Raw genomic sequence first — 18,982 nt, 5'->3', positions numbered from 1 at the left:
CTCGTGAGTTCGTAAAGGGCATACGAGTGAGTACCTCCTTGCTTCCGAAATGTATGCCAGAGCGGTTGTATTGTCCGCATTCACTTGAACTATTTTGTTGCAAACTAACGGTTCGAAGCTCTTTAGAGCTAGGTGTACAGCTAGCAGTTCTTTGCAGTTTATGTGCCAGGACACTTGAAGAGCATTCCAAGTGCCTGACACTTCTCTCTTTCCCAAAGTTGCTCCCCAACATTTTTCCGACGCGTCGGAAAACAATACAAGGTTTGGGCTCTGATTTCCAGGGAAGTACATTTGTTTTCCCTCAGTGGGAGTAACCACCATTCTAGATGTCGTTTTATCAGATCTGGAATGGGAAAAAAGTCCGAGAGGAGTCCTGTCTTCATGTTCCACGAACTTCTGAGGAAGAACTGAAGAGGACGGAGATAGAAGTCTTCCTAGGTGAAAGAACTGTTCGCGAGCGAGGAAAGGGTCCCTAACAGGCTCAACCATTCCCTCGCCGAAGTCCGTTCCTTCCTTAGGAAGAGAGAGACTTTTTCTAAACCTCTCGCTAGTCTCTCTTGAGAAGGAAATACTCGAAAACCCCGAGAATCCATCCGAATCCCCAGATAGACCAAGTTCTGGCTGGGGATCAGTTGGGACTTCTCGAGGTTCACGAGTAATCCTAAAGTCTTTATAAGGTTTAGTGTCACATTCAGGTCCTCCAAACACTGTTCCTCTGAACTTTGCTCTGATAAGGCCAGTCGTCTAGATAAAGGAGATATACTGATTCCTTTCAGATGAAGCCATCTCGCCACATTTTTCAAAAGGTTTCGTGAAAACCTGAGGCGCCGTCGACAGGCCGAAGCACAAGGCTCTGAATTGGAAGATCCTTCCCCCCGTCATGAAACGGAGGTACTTCTTCTTTTGACGAAGGATGGATCGTGGGGACGTGAAAAGAAATATGCGTCCTGGAGATCCAGAGACACCATCCAATCCCTTGGCGAAGAGCCGCCAGGACTGAAGCAGAGGTTTCCATGGAGAACTTCTGTGTTGAACAAACTTGTTCAGAGCGCTGACATCCAGAACTGGTCTCCATCCCCCCGAGGCTTTCGCAACCAAGAAAAGACGATTGTAAAACCCCGGGGAGCTTTGATCCAGCACAAGTTCTATAGCTCTCTTGTCCCACATGATCCACCATTTGTTGAAGAGTATCTTTCAACACAGGGTCCTTGTAATTGGCGGACAATTCCTCGGAGTTGACGTCAGGGGAGGATTGTCCAGGAAAGGAATGAGATATCCCTTCTTGAAGAACCGACATGACCAAGATCTGTTTGTCGATGCGAGTCCAGGCTTCCGCAAATCCCCGGAGGCCTGGCACCTACTGGTGTTTGGAGGAGCGCCACTTCACTTTCCCCTTTTAAAGGGGCGGAACGAGGCTCGACCTCTCTTCTCGGTCGTTTTCCTTTTAGCGGTAAACTCTAGTTGGAGGGCCACCTCGAAAGGGCGAACAGGAGTAGACGCCACTTTCTTTTCTCCCACCATTACTGGGTCTCTTCTTCCTGGACGATTGCAGGAGAAGATCTTGAGTCGCTTTCTCCGTCAGCGATCGGGAAATATCCTTCACCAACTGTGACGGGAACAGAAAATCAGACCTAGGGGCGAATAAACAAAAGCTGCTCTTTGTGAGTGTGATACTGCTTTCGTCAAGAAAGCGCTAAACACAGATCTCTTCTTCAAGAGGGACCTGCTCCAAACAAGGAAGAAACTTCCCCTGAGCCGTCTTGCACCGCCTTGTCAATACATGACAAAATTGCTAGAGTACATCCGGTTCTAGCCCTTCAGGGGCATGAGCCTTCTTGGACATCACCCCAAGGGACCAATCTAGGAAGTTAAAGACTTCTAGAATGTGAAAAAGTCCCTTGAGGAGATGATCCAACTCTGAAAGGCCCCAAGTAATCTTAGCCGTGTGAAGGCTATGTCTCCTGGATGCGTCTACCAGACTGGAAAAGTCAGCTTCAGCTGATAGCAGGGGAGAGTTGAGACCCATATTCTCCCAGTCTGGTACCAAATCCCTCTCTTGCCGGTCAGTCTAGGGGGAGGCATGCAAAAGACTGTCCTTACTAGCTCCTTCTTAGTAAGCATCCAGTTATCCAGCGATTGCAGAGCTCTCTTCATAGAAAATCGTCGGTCTCATCTTCACGAACGCCGACGATTTCGGAGTCTTCGAGCATGAAAACAGTGAACGAGGCGAAGGAGGAGTGGCAGGGATCAATGCATCTCCGTATTCCTGGAGAAGGAGAGCTGTCAAGACTTTGTAGTTCGACAGTCCTTCCTTACTGTGAGACTCGTCCTCTGATTCCTCTTCCATAATCGGATCAGTAGGAGAGGCACTTCTCGTTCCGGGTCGGGTCTTCTTGTCCAACAATTCTCTTTACTGGGGACAACTCCTAATAGGAGAGGGGCTAAGAGAGTGTAAAGAGCTCCTATGCTTGACTGGCTCTTCGTACTTGGCTGGCGCCTCGCGCCTGGCTGCTCGCTTCTTCGGCTGGCTGGCGTCTCGCGCCTGGCTGACTCCTCGCGCTTGGCTGGCGCCTCGCGCCTGGCAAGGTCCTCGCGCTTGGCTGGCGTCTCGCGCCTGACTGACTCTTCGCGCTTGGCTGGCGCCTCGCGCCTGACTGGTGCCTCGCGCCTCTCAAAAGTCTCTCGCCTGACTGACGCCTCGTGCCTTGTTGAAGTCTCGCGTCTTCCTGAAGTCCCATCCTTGCGTGACAGATGCTTTTCTGGAGCCTCACGCTTGGATGAATGCTCACGCCTGTTGTTACTCCGCGCTCGGCTGAAGTACTGATCTGGCAGACGTATCCCATCTGGGAGAATCCTCTCGTCTGTAATGCGTTTCTCGCTTGTCTGACTCTCTCTTAGAGGACGCTTCTCGTCTGTAGGACGCCTCGCGCTTGGCTGTTGCTACGCGCTTGTCTGTCGAATCCAGATCTTCCCATGAGTCTCTATCTGAGATCTCAAAAGACTCACGTCTCACAGGAGCCTCACTCCTGGTGGGAGAAGGAAGACGAGTCTTCTTGACCGGCAGTCTGACGTCTTTCTTACGAGGAGGATCCTTCGAAAGGACTCTACTAGGGCGGAAAGCTGTTCCTGTACCGCCAAAATGATCCTTTTGGACGCTTCTCCTGCGTCTTCTTGAACGGGAGAGGGAGACCTCGAAGGCGTGTTGCCCCCATCATGGGACGGCGAAACCCTCTTCACCTTCTTGATAGAAGGAGGCTCTTCTTCCGAAAAGCGTTCTGGGCTTGAATCCAAACCAGGATCTCTCAGTGCCTTTTCAGGGCCTGGACAAGTCCGAATCCTTCCACCCTCGTTTAGGAGAGGGAGAAGCGGACGAAGAGAAGCACTCTCTGAGGACGCTTTTTCGATAGCGGTCCTGAGCAGGCTGTCTATAACAGCACCTGCTGAAGGGACGCCTGACCGGGGGGAATTCTCCACAACCTCCGTACGGCTTTCGACTTTCCTTCTCCTCTGGGCTTGGGAGCTTGGAAGAGGTCTAGGCCTGGGAGCGTCGCAGAGACGGTCAGACGCCCCCCCTCCACAACACTGGGGACACTCACTTCACTAAAATCACTTTCACAATCCTTACCTTTTATGGTAGCCATTTCGGATCTCATCCTGTGAAGCGTAGCCTTCAGTTCAGCAATTTCCGAAGCTGAATCTGAATGTACGGCCAGTGAGGGTCCTGATACAGAATCATAATTAAGAGAAGAGTTAGAATTATCCAAAGGCTCAATAGGCCTTGTACAACTACCCGCCATCTTAGATGCAGCCCTTCTGACTCTATCCCTTTCTAACTTCTTCAAGTAAGAAGTTAGAGTCTTCCATTCCTCAAACATTCAACCTTTCACACATCAGACAGGTGTTAGAAATAGAACAATCAAAAACCCCTACATTTGCGACATACAGTGTGAGGATCAACCGAAGCTTTCGGTATCCTCACCTTGCAGCCTACATTCACACACATTCTCACACAAACACTTGAATCAGACATTCTGAAGAAAAAATCAAAAAGCAAGTCCAAATCCAGTCCACAGTAGCGAATGCCAAAACAACGATCCAGGTACGTCACCAAAAGTCCACAAAAAGATGATCAACTGCTTAGAAAAGCGAATTCCAGTCAAGAGGTGGCAGCAACGATGTTGATACCACCGGCGACAGAAAATATATGAGTAGAAAACGGGAATGGTTCCTAGTCCTGCCACCCAGGGCAGGCCGGTAGATCACCTGACCTACCTGTAGCGAGTGGCGCGAAATTTGAATTTCTGTCGGGGACGACGGAGTCTTAGCTATGTATATATCTGACAGGTAAGTTGATTGTATGAAAATTACATGTATACGCTAACATTGTTCAAATGAGTGCTGGGAAGGCTGGGAAAGATGGTGGATCGTCCATGATTAGACTGACCAGCCTGACGATAGCTGCCATATTGGATTTCAAAACTGCCTTGAAAACATATTTTACGAAGAGCGTCACATGCTTATTTTAGTTCGTGTGGGGCTTTCATAGGTAAGCTAGGGTAAAATATCACAGCAGGCCAAGCAGGCCACCTACAATCAACGCTAGCCACCCTCCGAAAAAGTACATTATAACGCGTCCTGACACCGGAGATGGGCATCAGTCGCGACTTCTTGTTGGTGAAAAACGGAGCTAAAGACCTCTACTCTCCTTTCGAAGTAAGTATTTTCTCCAAAGTTAGAAATTAAGGCCAAATTTTAAGATTTAAACAGAGGGTACTGAAAATGGCGCCCACGGCAGTGGAAATCTCACCAAAACGCTTTAGAAATTTTTACTTACAACTAAAAATGTTTCGAAGATTGACGCCATCTCGATGTTTACGGAGTCGCTTGTGTCAACAAACTTTCCATTTCCTGTGATAAATCCGCACACCACTTGTACCCACAGACGCTGGAGCACTTTTATCACAACAATCGAAACACGATTTCTCACCAACAAACAAGCCAGGAGTAAACAGCTGTTTTGGTAGAAGATGACGAGAAGCGTGCTCTTAGCTAATTTTTAAATAAGTAGTAAAACATCAATATTTTACATATTTATGATGATTAATTTGAAAATATTCGTTATTGAAAAAGTAACTCGACTCTGACTCAAATTTAAGTAATTATTTTTCTGAATTAGAACGTTCTTTTAAGTTCTGTATTATGACGTCACGACATCTTGACTTTCGTACCTATTGTAAATAATTGCTATACTCAACTGTCATTGCAGAACAGTTTACCAGTTATTCATGCAGATTGTTATCAGCTATACATGTAATTGTTATAATCGTAATGCGCATATATATCTTTATTATTTACTTTTTGGATATATGAAGATGTTTAACTGCTGGATTATCGCCGTAGTGTGACGCAATCGTTTTCGGTCCATGGGCCTCTGTATGTTTTCGCACCATAAGAAATTATGGGGCCGAATTTGCAATGACCAGAAAGTCGTTAAAAGAGGAAAGTTAGCATTGAGGGGCATATGTTTTGACTGAGAAAAATGACATTGTTATGATACAATAAAGTTTCATACATACTTACCTGGCAGATATATACATAGCTATCGACTCCGTCGTCCCCGACAGAAATTCAAATTTCGCGGCACTCGCTACAGGTAGGTCAGGTGATCTACCGCCCTGCTCTGGGTGGCAGGACTAGGAACTATTCCCGTTTTCTAATCAGATTCTCTCTTCCACCTGTCTCCTGCGGGGAGGCTGGGTGGGTCTTCAATTGTATATATCTGCCAGGTAAGTATGTATGAAACTTTATTGTATCATAACAATGTCATTTTCATACATTCAACTTACCTGTCAGATATATACATAGCTGATTGACACCCTTTGGTGGAGGGCAAGAGACAGCTAACTAACTGACTAGACAGGTAAACAACATATGTTGTAGGTATAAATAAACCTTAGTTCCTACCTTATTAGATGGAAGACTTCGTGGCTACTGCCCAGGAGTCTGCTTCATCTCAAGAGCCTTAGCGAGATAGTGATCTGTGGCCAAGAGTTCTTGTGGATCTGTCGATGGGGTCCTCATCCACTTACTCGACAGAACCTAACTGGCATTTGTCAATGGGGAGACATCCGCTTATATGACAACACGCCTTTATTAAGAGCACACAACCAATCCCGATCACCCGATCCTAACCAGTGTTAGTTCTAAGATTGCCCAGAGTTATCCCCAAACTCTTAGCAAACAACACAAAACTCGAAATCCATACATACAAAAATAAAAATTTTGTACCCCTCTAATAGTCAGATGTCACTCGATTTTCAAATGAAGCGAAGTGAAGGCCGCTTGTGCGACAACTGACACTCCCATACACCGAAAACACGAGAACACATCCGACAAGAGGGTTACGTACACAATTTAAGGATTGGTGCTTTCCTTCCTTTACCCAGAAACCGTCTGTGCTGACACAAACGGACCTAAAGAAAAACATTTCTCATACGTAACTCGCACGTCTTTTAAATAATGGGATGCAAACACGGAGTTGCATCTCCAATAAGTTGCGTCCAAAATGTTTTTGAGTGACATATTTCTTTGGAACGCCACAGAGGTTGCGATTGCCCTAACTTCGTGGGCTCTCACTCTTAAAAGATTAAAAGAATCATCTGAACAATTCTTATGAGCTTCCAAAATGACACTTCTAACAAAGAAGGCTAAGGCGTTCTTGGACATTGCTCTCTTGGGGTCTTTTACTGAGCACCAAAGACCTTTTTGCGAACCCCCCAACTGCTTCTTCCTGTCCAGATAAAATTTTAGAGCTCTAACCGGGCAAAGGGATCTTTCTGCCTCTCTGCCCACCAAACTAGAAAGTCCTTTCACTTCGAAACTCCTGGGCCAGGGATTCGAAGGGTTTTCGTTTTCTTTTTTGGCAAGAAAGAGAGACTGAAATGAACAAATTGCAGAGTCTCCTTTGAAGCCAACTCTTGATTCAAGGGCGTGCAATTCACTGACCCTCTTTGCCGTTGCAAGAGACATCAGAAACAAACACTTTCTAGTGATGTTACGAAAAGAAGCAGTGTGTAATGGTTCGAATTCTTCTGAGGATAGAAATTTAAGAACCACATCTAAGTTCCAGCTTGGAACCTTAGGTTCAAGTGACTTTGATGTTTCGAAGGAACGAATGAGGTCGTGCAAATCCTTATCATTCGTTAGATCTAATCCCTTGTTTCTAAAGACTGCTGACAGCATACTCCTGTACCCCTTAATAGTCGGTACCGAGAGATGCGACTTTTCTCTAAGAAACAGAAGGAAATCCGCAATTTCGGTCACAGAGGTACTGGAAGAGGACAGCTTCTTCGACCTGCACCAGTTTCTGAAAACTTCCCACTTCGATTGGTACACTCGCCTAGTAGATGACCTGCGGGCTCTAGCAATTGCGCTTGCTGCCTGGCGAGAAAAACCCTCTCGCTCTGACAAGTCTTTCGATAGTCGAAAGGCAGTCAGAGCAAGAGCGGGTAGATTTTGATGGTACCTCTCGAAGTGGGGTTGTTTGAGCAGATCTATTCTGTTTGGAAGAGATCTGGGGAAGTCCACCGTCCTCCACTCCATCACCTCTGTGAACCAAATTGAGCTGGCCAATACGGAGCAATCAGAGTCATTTTGGTTCCTTCGGATGCCACGAATTTTCTGACTACTTTCCCCCAGTATCTTGAACGGGGGAAAAAGAAAAAGCGTAAACGTCTATCCCTGACCAGTCCAGGAGGAAGGCGTCTGTTGCATAAGCCCAGGGATCTTCTACCAGGGCACAAAATGTGTCTATCCTCTTGGAGAGGAATGTGGCGAAAAGATCTATTTGAGGCTTCCCCCAAAGGAGCCAAAGGCTCTGACAGACTTCTGAGTGGAGTGTCCATTCTGTGGGAAGGACCTGGAACCTCCTGCTCAATCTGTCCGCACTCACATTCCTCTCCCCTTGGACAAACCTTGTTAGAAGAACTACCTTCCTTTGGTTCGCCCAAATCAAAAGATCTCTTGCTAGCTCGTACAGAGCGAAAGAGTGCGTCCCTCCTTGTTTCTTGACATAAGCCAGGGCTGTCGTATTGTCTGAGTTTATCTGTACGACTTTGCCTCTGACTATGTGTTCGAAGCTCTTTAGCGCCAGGTGAATTGCTAAAAGCTCCTTGCAATTTATGTGCCATGACACCTGTTCTGCCGACCAGGTGCCTGACACTTCTTTGGATCCCAATGTTGCCCCCCAGCCCGACTCCGAGGCGTCTGAGAACAATGTCAGGCTTGGGTTCCGTACTTGCAGGGACACTCCTTTGTTTTTTTTCTTTTAAGGGAGTCAACCACCACTTTAAATGATGTTTTATTTCCTCCGAGATTGGAAACGTGTCCGAGAGCTGTCCTGTCTTCCAACTCCAACTTCTTCTCAGGAAGAACTGAAGCGGACGAAGATGCAATCTTCCTAGGAGAAAGAACTGTTCGAGCGAGGAAAGGGTCCCCAGGAGGCTCAGCCATTCCCTCGCTGAAGTGCGCTCTTTCCCTAAAAAGTTCGATTACTGTGGCACAGCCTTTCTTTTATTCTTTCTTGAGATGGAAAAACTCGAAAACCCCGAGGAATCCATCTGAATCCCCAGATAAACCACGTTCTGGCTGGGGATCATCTGAGACTTCTCGAGGTTCACGATCAATCCCAATGATTTTGTCAATTCCAGTGTTGTTGACAGGTCCTCCAAACACTGCTTTCGAGACCTGGCTCTGATGAGCCAGTCGTCCAGGTACAGGGAGACGTTTATCCCTTTCAAATGTAAATGTCTTGCTACATTTTTCATCACGTCCGTGAAAACTTGAGGAGCCGTGGAAAGGCCGAAAACACAGGGCCCTAAAACTGATAGGTTCTTCCTTCGAACATAAATCGAAGGTACTTACTCCTCGACGAATGGTGGATCGGGATGTGGAAATATGCGTCCTGAAGGTCTAGGGACGCCATCCAATCCCCTTGCCGCAGAGCTGCAAGGACTGAAGCAGACGTTTCCATGCTGAACTTCTGTTGTTCTACGAATTTGTTCAGCGCACTTACGTCCAGTACCGGCCTCCATCCCCCCGAGGCTTTTGCTACAAGAAACAAGCGATTGTAAAACCCCGGGGAGCTGCAATCCAGCACTAGCTCTATTGCTCTTTTGTCCCACATCTGTTCCACCATCTGACGAAGAGTATCCATCAGAACAGGGTCCTTGTATCTGGCGGACAATTCCCTCGGTGATGTTGTCAAGGGAGGAATGTCCTTGAATGGGATGCGATAACCCTTCTTGATGATCGACATCGTCCACGGATTCGCTCCTATGTCTTCCCAGGCTTTCGCAAATGAATGTAACCTGGCTCCTACGGGTGTCTGGAGGACAGAACTCTCACTTTCCTTTCTTAAAGGGACGGAAGGAAGACCTGCCCCTCTTTTCTGTTGACTCCTTCTGGCGATAGATCTAGTTGGAAGACCTCCTCGAAAGGGCTGCTGCTGAGCTGGACGAGCCACTTTCTTTTCCTCACTGGCCACAGGCCTATTCTTCCTTGAGGATTGTCTAAGGAGATCCTGGGTGGCCTTTTCAGTCAGAGAATGCGCAATATCCTTCACCAACTGCCGAGGGAAAAAGGTGTTCTGAGAGAGGCGCAAACAATAAGGCGGCCCTCTGCGAAGGAGAGACGGCCTTCGTGAGGAAAGCACTGTGAACCGCCCTCTTCTTTAAAACTCCTGCACCAAAGAGGGAGCATACTTCAGCCGATCCATCCTGAACAGCCTTATCAATGCAGGTGAGGATGCTATTTAGGGTTTCTGGGTCCAGTTGTTCCTTTTCCTGAGATTTCTTGGCCAGAACCCCAAGGGACCAATCTAAGAAGTTAAAAACTTCTAAAGTGTGAAAAAGTCCCTTGAGGAGGTGGTCCGTTTCCGAAAGCCCCCATGTTACCTTCGCTGCATTCAAGGCGTGTCTTCTCGATGAATCCACTAAACTCGAGAAGTCTGACTCAGCTGAAACGGACAGAGACAATCCCATATTCTCTCCCGTTTTCGTACCAAATGCCTCTCCTCCCTGTAAGTTTAGCGGGAGGCATACAAAAGACCGTCCTTCCTAACTCCTTCTTCTTCTTGAACCAGGAGTCAAGAGATTGAAGCGCCCACCTCCTCATAGATATAGCAGCTTCATTTTAAGGAAAGAGGAAGACTTGTGCGTTTTCGTGCTCGAGAACAGAGAGCGTGGAGAAGGAGGAGCGGCTGGCGTTAACGAGTCTCCATATTCCTCCAATAGAAGGGACGAAAGAACTTATAATTAGAAGATCCTTCCTTCATTTCATCCTCCGAGGCATCTTCTGGGTTCATAGGCTCGGAAGGAGAAGGCTCCCTTCTTTCTTCGACTCTTCCCTTACTCTCTTCGAATGTCAGGCTCTTCATACGAGGAATGCGCCTGGTGCCACAGCAGGGAGTTATCTCGCCTGGTAGGAGTAACGTGTTTTGGAATACTCCTGGCGCTTGGCAGGCGCAGAGCGCCCTCGAATACTCCTGGCTTCTAGTAGGCGCATCTTGTTCAGAATACTCCTGGCGCCTGGGAGGAGTATTAAGTTCAGAATACTCCTGGCGCCTGGGAGGAGTATAAGCTTCGGAATACCCTCGCTTGGGAGGAGATAAGCTTCGGAATACTCCTGGCGCCTGGAGGAGTATTAAGTTCAGAATACTCCTGGCGCCTGAGAGGAGTATCGAGGCCCGACGACTCCTGGCGCCTGGTAGGAGTACGTCGCTCCAAATACTCCTGATCCTTAGAATGCGTTCTGATGTTTAGTAGGAGTATTGATTCCGGTAGGCGCTTTCCCGTCTCAACAAGCGCTCTACTCCTAACAGGATCTTCCTCTTCAGCTAACTCCTGACGCTTGGGTTGAAGGTCTTGCATGTTGTACTGCATACTGTGGCTCTTTGCGCCTACTCGGAGCCTGGCTCCTGGTTGGCGCCATACTCTTGACAGGAGTAACTTCCTTTCTTACTTCTCTCCTGTCTACCGCATTGCTCCCCCCAGAGATGGCTGCTTGTGCGACAACTCCCCTGAAGGGGTGCGTCGCGCCCGACAGGAGATTGGTATTTAGATCTTTTAATAGGAAGCCTATCATCCTTCTTACGAGTAGGCTCCTTATATAGAGTTCCTACTAACGAGGCTAATTGCTCTTGCATATTCATTAATATTTTCCTGGTTGAGGAATCTTTCGAATCAGGAGAGGGAGATCTGGAAGGCGCTCTAGGATCCCTTCCAGACCAGAGTCTGAATGTATTCTCGCCTTCTTTATTACCGAAGGCGCTCCTTCTTCAGAGAAGCGCTCAGGACTAGAATTGAGCTCATGCTCTTTCATACTCCTCTTCAAAGGACGGGAAAGTTCGACTCCTTCCATCCTCTTCTCGGAGAAGGCGAACTAGACGACGAAAGCACTCTCGAAGGACGCTTTTCCTATAGCGGTCCTTGGCAGTATGTGATATGATCGATTCTGCCGAAGGGACGCCTGATCGTTGGGGATTCTCCACAACCCCCGTACGGCTTTCGACATTCCTTCTCCTCCGGGCCAGGGAGCTTGGAAGAGGTCTAGGCCTGGGGAGCGTCGCAGAGACGACCAGACGCCCCCTCCACTACCACTGGGGACACTAATATCACTAGCGAAACCACATTCACTTTCCTACCTTCCAATGCTGCGACTTTTTCCTGCATTTTTCTGAAGGGAAGCTCTAAGTTCGCTATTTCCGAAGCAGAAATAGAGGGATTAGTAATTTCGTGAACGGGCTGAAACAGAATGGGCATGATATCAGAGGAAGAAAGCTACAGAACTAGATAGTAAATCATGAGATGTAGACATTCTGCGGGTTTTATAAGCCGCTTTCCTCTCTCTATCTTTCTCTAACTTCTTCAAGTAAGAAGTTAGATTCTTCCACTCTTGTGCACTCAATTTCTCACACCTCGTTACACGTATTCTCAATCGAGCATTCAACCATTCTACACCCACTACAGTAGTATGAGGATCTACCGAAGCTTTCGGAATCCTCACCTTACAGCCTCATTCCACACACACTCTGAAACTAACATTAGAGTCAGACATATTCACGAATTCCAAAAACCAAGTCCAAAAAACAGTCCACGATAGCGAATGCCAAACAACGATCCAAGTACGTCACCAAATATCAGCGAGAGATGATCCAAAGCTTTGCGAAAAACGAATTCTAGTCAGGAGGAAGTAGCAACAATGTTGATACCGCCGGCGACAGAGAGAATCTGATTAGAAAACGGGAATAGTTCCTAGTCCTGCCACCCAGAGCAGGGCGGTAGATCACCTGACCTACCTGTAGCGAGTGCCGCGAAATTTGAATTTCTGTCGGGGACGACGGAGTCGATAGCTATGTATATATCTGACAGGTAAGTTGAATGTATGAAAATACAAATTTATTCAACAGCTAGCTTGTAAAAAATACTTGGTTATAAAAACTTGATTGACAACTAAGCAGCATGTCTACTATGGGTTTCAGAGACAGTGCAAGCACGTTTTTGGGCAATACCTATTTCTGTAACGAACACTCGTAACAGAACGAGATTTTGCTATAGTGCATTACACCCAGTGCCGTAATTTATAAGGGTATCGTGAATCACTAATCGTAAGATAACAACACTTGTCCTTGTACCGAAGAGACAAAAACTCCATTATGCAGAAATGGATACGAACACGCGTATAAAAGCTCCACCTACCATCTCCCCCCCCCCCCCCCCCCCTCCACACCCCCCCCCCCCCCCCCCCCCCCCCCTCCACCCCCCCCCCCCCCCCCCCCCCCCCCCCCTCCCTGCCATCCCTTTTCTTCGTTCTCCGCCTTCCTTTCCTCTCTCTCTCTCTCTCTCTCTCTCTCTCTCTCTCTCTCTCTCTCTCTCTCTCTGTTGCCATTCGGTATGTGTTGGCCCTCCAAACTGGGTATAAGACTACACACAAAACGTTGAAATTGGTGAAATTAGGCTATGTATTGGAATATATATACATAAATATTAAAGCAATTTTTATCATTATTGCATTACTATGACAACTAGAATTCATGGAACAGTTTATAATAATGGAACGGCGTATGTGTGAAGCCTCCACTAATGTGGCAACGATGATTTTGCCATTCTTAGCATGCAAACATTAAAGCATGCAAACATTAAAGGTTACATTTATTTTCTGGCATACGATTATTAAAGAAATTACAAAATACTAATAAAGACTGAAATCAATGAAAAGTGCTAGCAAAAACAAAAAAGCAAAAAAAAAAAAAAAAAAAAAACGTAGTCGTTCCTCTATGCACTTTTCCGTATTCGTTCCTCTATGGTTTTCGGCAGAGCCAGATGTACGAAAACGTTAGAAACATGAAGTTTTTTTATTGTAAAACTAATATTGTAATACCTACCTGAACACCTGAACTAGCCCTGTCACTTACCAGCCCGAACCATCATTTATTAAAAATTTACCAAATCTTTGGTTAAAATAAACGATCAGTGTTGCCAATCTCCTGCGAAACACCCTCGTTACCTAGTTACCAGCCCACCGCTAGTAGCCCTGCCTCACGGGCCGGTCACACCTGCCCTCTCACGTCAATCATAACTCAATAACTCTGTATGAGAGGGGAGGAGGTGGGAATCATTCAGGTGTTCAGGTAGGTATTACAATATTAGTTTTACAATAAAAACTTCATATTGCAATACACCCCCTTGAACACCTGAACTAGCCCGATTAACAACATTAATTTGGAGGTGGGGAATCAAATCTGCCCGGCCCTCCACTGTACTAGTTGTCAGTCAATATAATTGAGTACGCGAGTCAGTCTCAAGTTCATTTGTCACTCGTCCAAGCTAATCTCCCCTGTGCCTTGGCTTAGGCAGGCCTGCCATATGTGGAGGAAAAAACTCCCTGCACCTACCCTAAGGTCAAAACTCATTGAGTGCGGAAGGGATACAAACCTGTTTCCTCTCAGCTGGCTATGTGCCTCACCTGAGTAGAGGAAAAACTGAAGACCTCCCATGTGGCTCTCGGCCTCTCATGTATGGAGGGAATCTGAAGAAGACCTCCCATGTGGCTCTCGGCCTCTCATGTATGGAGGGAAATCTGAAGACCTCCCATGTGGCTATCGGCCTCTCATGTATGGAGGAAAACTGAAGACCTCCCATGCTTAGGTCTCAGTACGGAGGAGACGGTGTCGTCGATTTAGTGATGTCCTCTCTTGTAGTGTTGTACCTGCCTGTCTGTACTCTGCCTGGTTGGCACGGGTGGAAGAATACCCTCAGATAGACACCGACATGTTCTTTCCTATCTTTCCTAATACTTAAAATCCTCTTGTGATATATCATATCATGATACCTTATACATATTCCGAATATTCGCTCCCTACTCTAATACTAACTCAGACAGCAAGATTGTTGGGTTTTAAAAATAGAATTTAGGCCAAAGGCCGAGTATTGGGACCTATGAGGTCAGTCAGCGCTGAAGGGAAATTGAGAAAGTTTGAAAAGGTGTTGAAAGGAAGAAAAACCTCTGTTGCACAATGAGTAGAATTTAGGCCAAAGGCCGAGTTTATTGGGACCTATGAGGTCAGTCAGCGCTGAAGGGAAAATTGAGAAAGTTTGAAAAGGTGTGAAAGGAAGAAAAAAACCTCTGTTGCACAATGGAGTCCAATTAGGAACAAAGGCCGAGTATTGGGACCTATGAGGTCAGTCAGCGCTGAAGGGAAATTGAGAAAGTTTGAAAAGGTGTGCAAAGGAAAAAGTCTGTGCACAATGAGTCCAGTGTTAGGAGAGCGTGGAAAGGCAAATAGGATGAGAGAATATGGAGAGAATATGAAATCAGAAAAGTGAGAGAGAGAGAGAGAGAGAGAGTGAGAGAGAAACACAATCGTCTAGGATAAAGAGAGAATATAAAATCAGAAAAAGAGAGAGAGAGATAAAATCAGGGAAAGAAAAGAGAGAGAGGAGAGAGAGAGAGAGAGAGACCCCGAGAGAAGAGGAGAGAGAGAAATTACGATCGTCTAATATCTCCACCTCCGCAATTGCAGCAAGTTAAAAGGGTATTATCTTAACGATAATACTCGTATAACTCCGTACAGCTATGAACAACCGAACGAGAACTTGTTTGCTAATGCGATCGACTCCTATAACAAAACATCACTTTATTGTATTGATCAGCGTGTGACAGTAATCGAATCCGATAGCAACATCCGTTATTGTATTCATCCGCGTGGGACGGTAATTACTGTATTCATGTTATAAATGCAGCTGAAGCTAATAAGGCAAAATTACGTTCATCAGCAACCTGGACAGAAGTCCCGAGCTTATGTATGAATTCCAACGCAGCCGTGGTAAAAGAAACTAATAGCATGAAAGAGCTCATTACTGTTGTTTTCACACAGACAAAGGATTAATAACGTATATAAAAGTGTAAGGTTCGTAATACCTATGAAAACGAGTGAAAAACGAACGGAATCCTAAATTTAACGCCATCTAAACCCGAAACCCGAGGGAAAAACTAGCTTCCAATGAGACGTATCAGTCAAATTTTGGTCTTAAATTACATCGTAAGGGACGAACAGTATGACTCGTTACATAAGTTAAGTATCCAGATATTCATTAATATGCTAACTAAGGACAAAAACATTAGCCGAGACCAAGTGATATGGTTGAATCTGAAGCCAAGGAGAAAAAAAAAATAGACTAGCCGGCATCCTTGTCTGTCTAAACCACACCTTCTTACAATAGTGCTGTTTGACGACAAGCTAGTGTAATTATAATTTAATTTTAAAGTAATAAAATAATATTTAAAGGTAATTAAATTAACTTTATTAGGCCTAATATTAATTTCAGTTGTCATTGTAATTTGATAATACGACTGGTAATAATTTGTAACTGTAATTGACTAACTAAGCTCAATGTAAATACTGACGGCAATAGTCTGTTAAACGTATGAAGACGTCATACATACAAATTTCTTATATCTGACATCTGATTATATGCCCCAAGATAGATACCTCATTGACTATATTAAATGTCAACATAGTTGAAGACACGTCTCCTTTAAGACGTTTGTACAAACTTGGCATATGTGAGAGTGTTGTTACGTTAGTCATTTTAGTCAATCAGGAGAGAATGAGATGGATACGGCGACGCAAACCCGTATTCGTCATCCGCTGATTCCAGCGTGAATGACTGCCGAGTTTAGTGTTTATACTACGCCAATATGATGATACACATAATACAATTATAATGCTTTAGTCGGACAGAATCCGATCTTCATTCTGTTCGATTACATTCATATTAATTATCCTCAGATCGGATTCTCGTTCGTTTCAATTACACTGTATTGAATTATCCGAAGTCAAGAATGCCTTAAGCCTACAGCGTTAGCCAATATAAAAAATAACTACCGATATGTTGTACAGCGAATACTTTAGGTTAGGCTAGGCTACTGAATATGCATACGATATATCATCGTGAACACTAGGCTAACCGTAGTTAATTTTATTCGATTTCTCTTCATACTGAATATCGTAAGTCAATATGCATTGAACGGAGAATTAGTTGATATTAACAATTATCGTATCGTATACGTAGAGGAAAGTAACCTTAAAGACGAAGGAGCATATCTGAAAGACCAACCCTGGCCTAAAAGCTTCTGATGCAAGGAACTCGAAGCAGAAAAAAGCCTAAAGATGCTCTAAGGACAAACTGTGCCTCTAAAAACTACTACTTTTAATAGAAAACCGACCCGAAGAAGCCTGCACTTCTCTTCCTAAACTAAACACTATGTAGCCTATTATCCCTACTCGTCTATATCTGACCTAAGTTTTTTATCATCCTGAGAACTTACACATCGAGGGAAGGGGAATCTGCTGCCAACACTGCCTGCTCCGCGCCAGGGGGGACGGCGGATCCTGCCCGTGGGCTTGCGGATCCCCATAACCCCCAGCACCGGTTAGGGCTGATTCTGGAACAGGCAGGGGAGCTGGAAAAGAACGATTAGTAATTTCAGTATCCCTATTGCTCGATCTATCCTCACATAATCTTGACCTAAAATCGCTAACAGAGATGTCATCGAGGGAAGGGGAATCTGCTGCCAACACTGCCTGCTCCGCGCCAGGGGGACGGCGGATCTCGCCCGTGGGCTTGCGGATCCCCATAACCCCCAGCACCGGTTAGGGCTGATTCTGGAACAGGCAGGGGAGCTGGAACAGAACGATTAGTAATTTCAGTATCCCTATTGCTCGATCTATCTCACATAATCTGACATAAAACTCGGTAACAGAGATGTCATACTCGATGTCAGCGTACTCTCAAGTCTCTTAAAGAGCACTGTCTCTAAGTCTTTATCTTGATCTACGTTAGTCTCTTCCTGCCTACAGTTACTTCTTAATACGAGAACCTTTCCTATGTTTGCGAGATACCCTAACATCTGGTCCAAAGACCACTCCTGACATTCCAAACATCTGGTCTTTACATTATATTGAACAGGCCTACAATTTTACGCATAAGGAAGGTGACTATCGTGTCATAGGGTACTCATCCTTTTCTTGCATTGTTGCAAAGACGATACGTTGTTTGAACTCCCGCTCGTGTTTTCTGTGATGTCGTGGCCGAGGATGCAGTAGTCGTTGTCGTAGCCTGTGTTGTTTCTTCCTTTGCAGAATCAATGTCTAATGACAAGGTATTAAGAGAATCAACCACCGTAATCCAAAGGGCTGCGTAATTCGTCACCAAATTCAATCAAATCAAAGGTGCAAATGAACGGCCGGGCAAGACCAAAAAAGGAGTTGCGCTGTGGATACATCTGTACTCCACCGCGAACTATAAGTGATTGACGTGAGAGGGCAGGTGTGACCGGCCCGTGAGCAGGGCTACTAGCGGTGGGCTGGTAATAGGTAACGAGGGTGTTTGCCAGGAGATTGGCAACACTGATCGTTTATTTTAACCAAAGATTTGGTAAATTTTTTAATAAATGGAAATGGTTCTGGGCTGGTAAGTGACCAGGGCTAGTTCAGGTGTTCAGGGGGTGTATTGCAATATTTGATTTTATCTACTTTAGAAATATCTGTAATTTTTCGGGGTAATTTGGTTGCAAAAAAGGGATAATATACATGAATTAAATCAAAATTTTTAAATAACAAAGTAAATTTAAACTAAATAACGAGTAAAGTAAACAGTTTAGGGAATAAAACTTTGCAGTTTCGTCGTCTGTCGTCGTCTGCTGTTCGTAATTGTGTTTATGGCGCGCGGCTTCTTAGAAACTAGGAACAGCAACGGGTTTAAAGTGCAATGTGGAGTGAACCGAGACCAAAATGTGTATAATAACAATCAAATAAGCACTGTGGAGTTTCAGTTGTGATGGCAGTAAGGATAAAAACCCCCGATTACAAGGTAAGAATGAATTCAGTTCCAACCATAACCCCGGGAATAACAAGTTTCATACTTTCACTACTATAGGCAACAAAATGTTGTTTTATTGTGCTGATTACAACTGCAATCTTGAGTAAGATCAATAAACGTTACATATATACGCTAACATTGTTCAAATGAGTGCTGGGAAGGCTGGGGAAAGATGGTGGCCGTCACTGATGAGAACCGTCTATGCAAAACGTAGCCGCCATATTGGATTTCAAAACTGCCTTGAAAACATATTTTACGAAGAGCTCACATGCTTATTTTAGGTAGTTCATATGGGGCTTTCATATATCACATTATGTTGACGAAACTTCAGTCTTTTAAATGGTATGCTTAGAGTTGCAATTGTATTCATGTTTCACCAATTAAATATCGAGTGAATAAGACCCGTCCACCGTGATGAGGGTTGGCCTGTCGTGATATTCTACCCTATATCATATGATGTTGACGAAACTTCAATCTTTTGAATGGTACGCTTAAGAGTTGTAATTGTATTCTTGTTTCACCAATTAAATATCGAGTGAATA

At 45.2% G+C, this 18,982-nt stretch overlaps 1 protein-coding gene across 1 annotated transcript in view; it reads right to left on the bottom strand.

Annotated features, from left to right (window-relative positions):
• The window catches only part of LOC135197954 (INO80 complex subunit B-like), a 43,411-nt gene that overhangs the window by 23,961 nt on the left and 468 nt on the right, over positions 1-18,982 (bottom strand). The gene's annotated exons all lie outside the window — the stretch shown is intronic.

Source organism: Macrobrachium nipponense, chromosome 21, assembly GCF_015104395.2.
Source record: "Macrobrachium nipponense isolate FS-2020 chromosome 21, ASM1510439v2, whole genome shotgun sequence".
Taxonomy (NCBI): Eukaryota; Metazoa; Arthropoda; class Malacostraca; order Decapoda; family Palaemonidae; genus Macrobrachium; species Macrobrachium nipponense.
The sequence above is the reverse complement of the archived record's forward strand: the minus strand, read 5'-3'. Positions and strand labels throughout refer to the sequence as shown.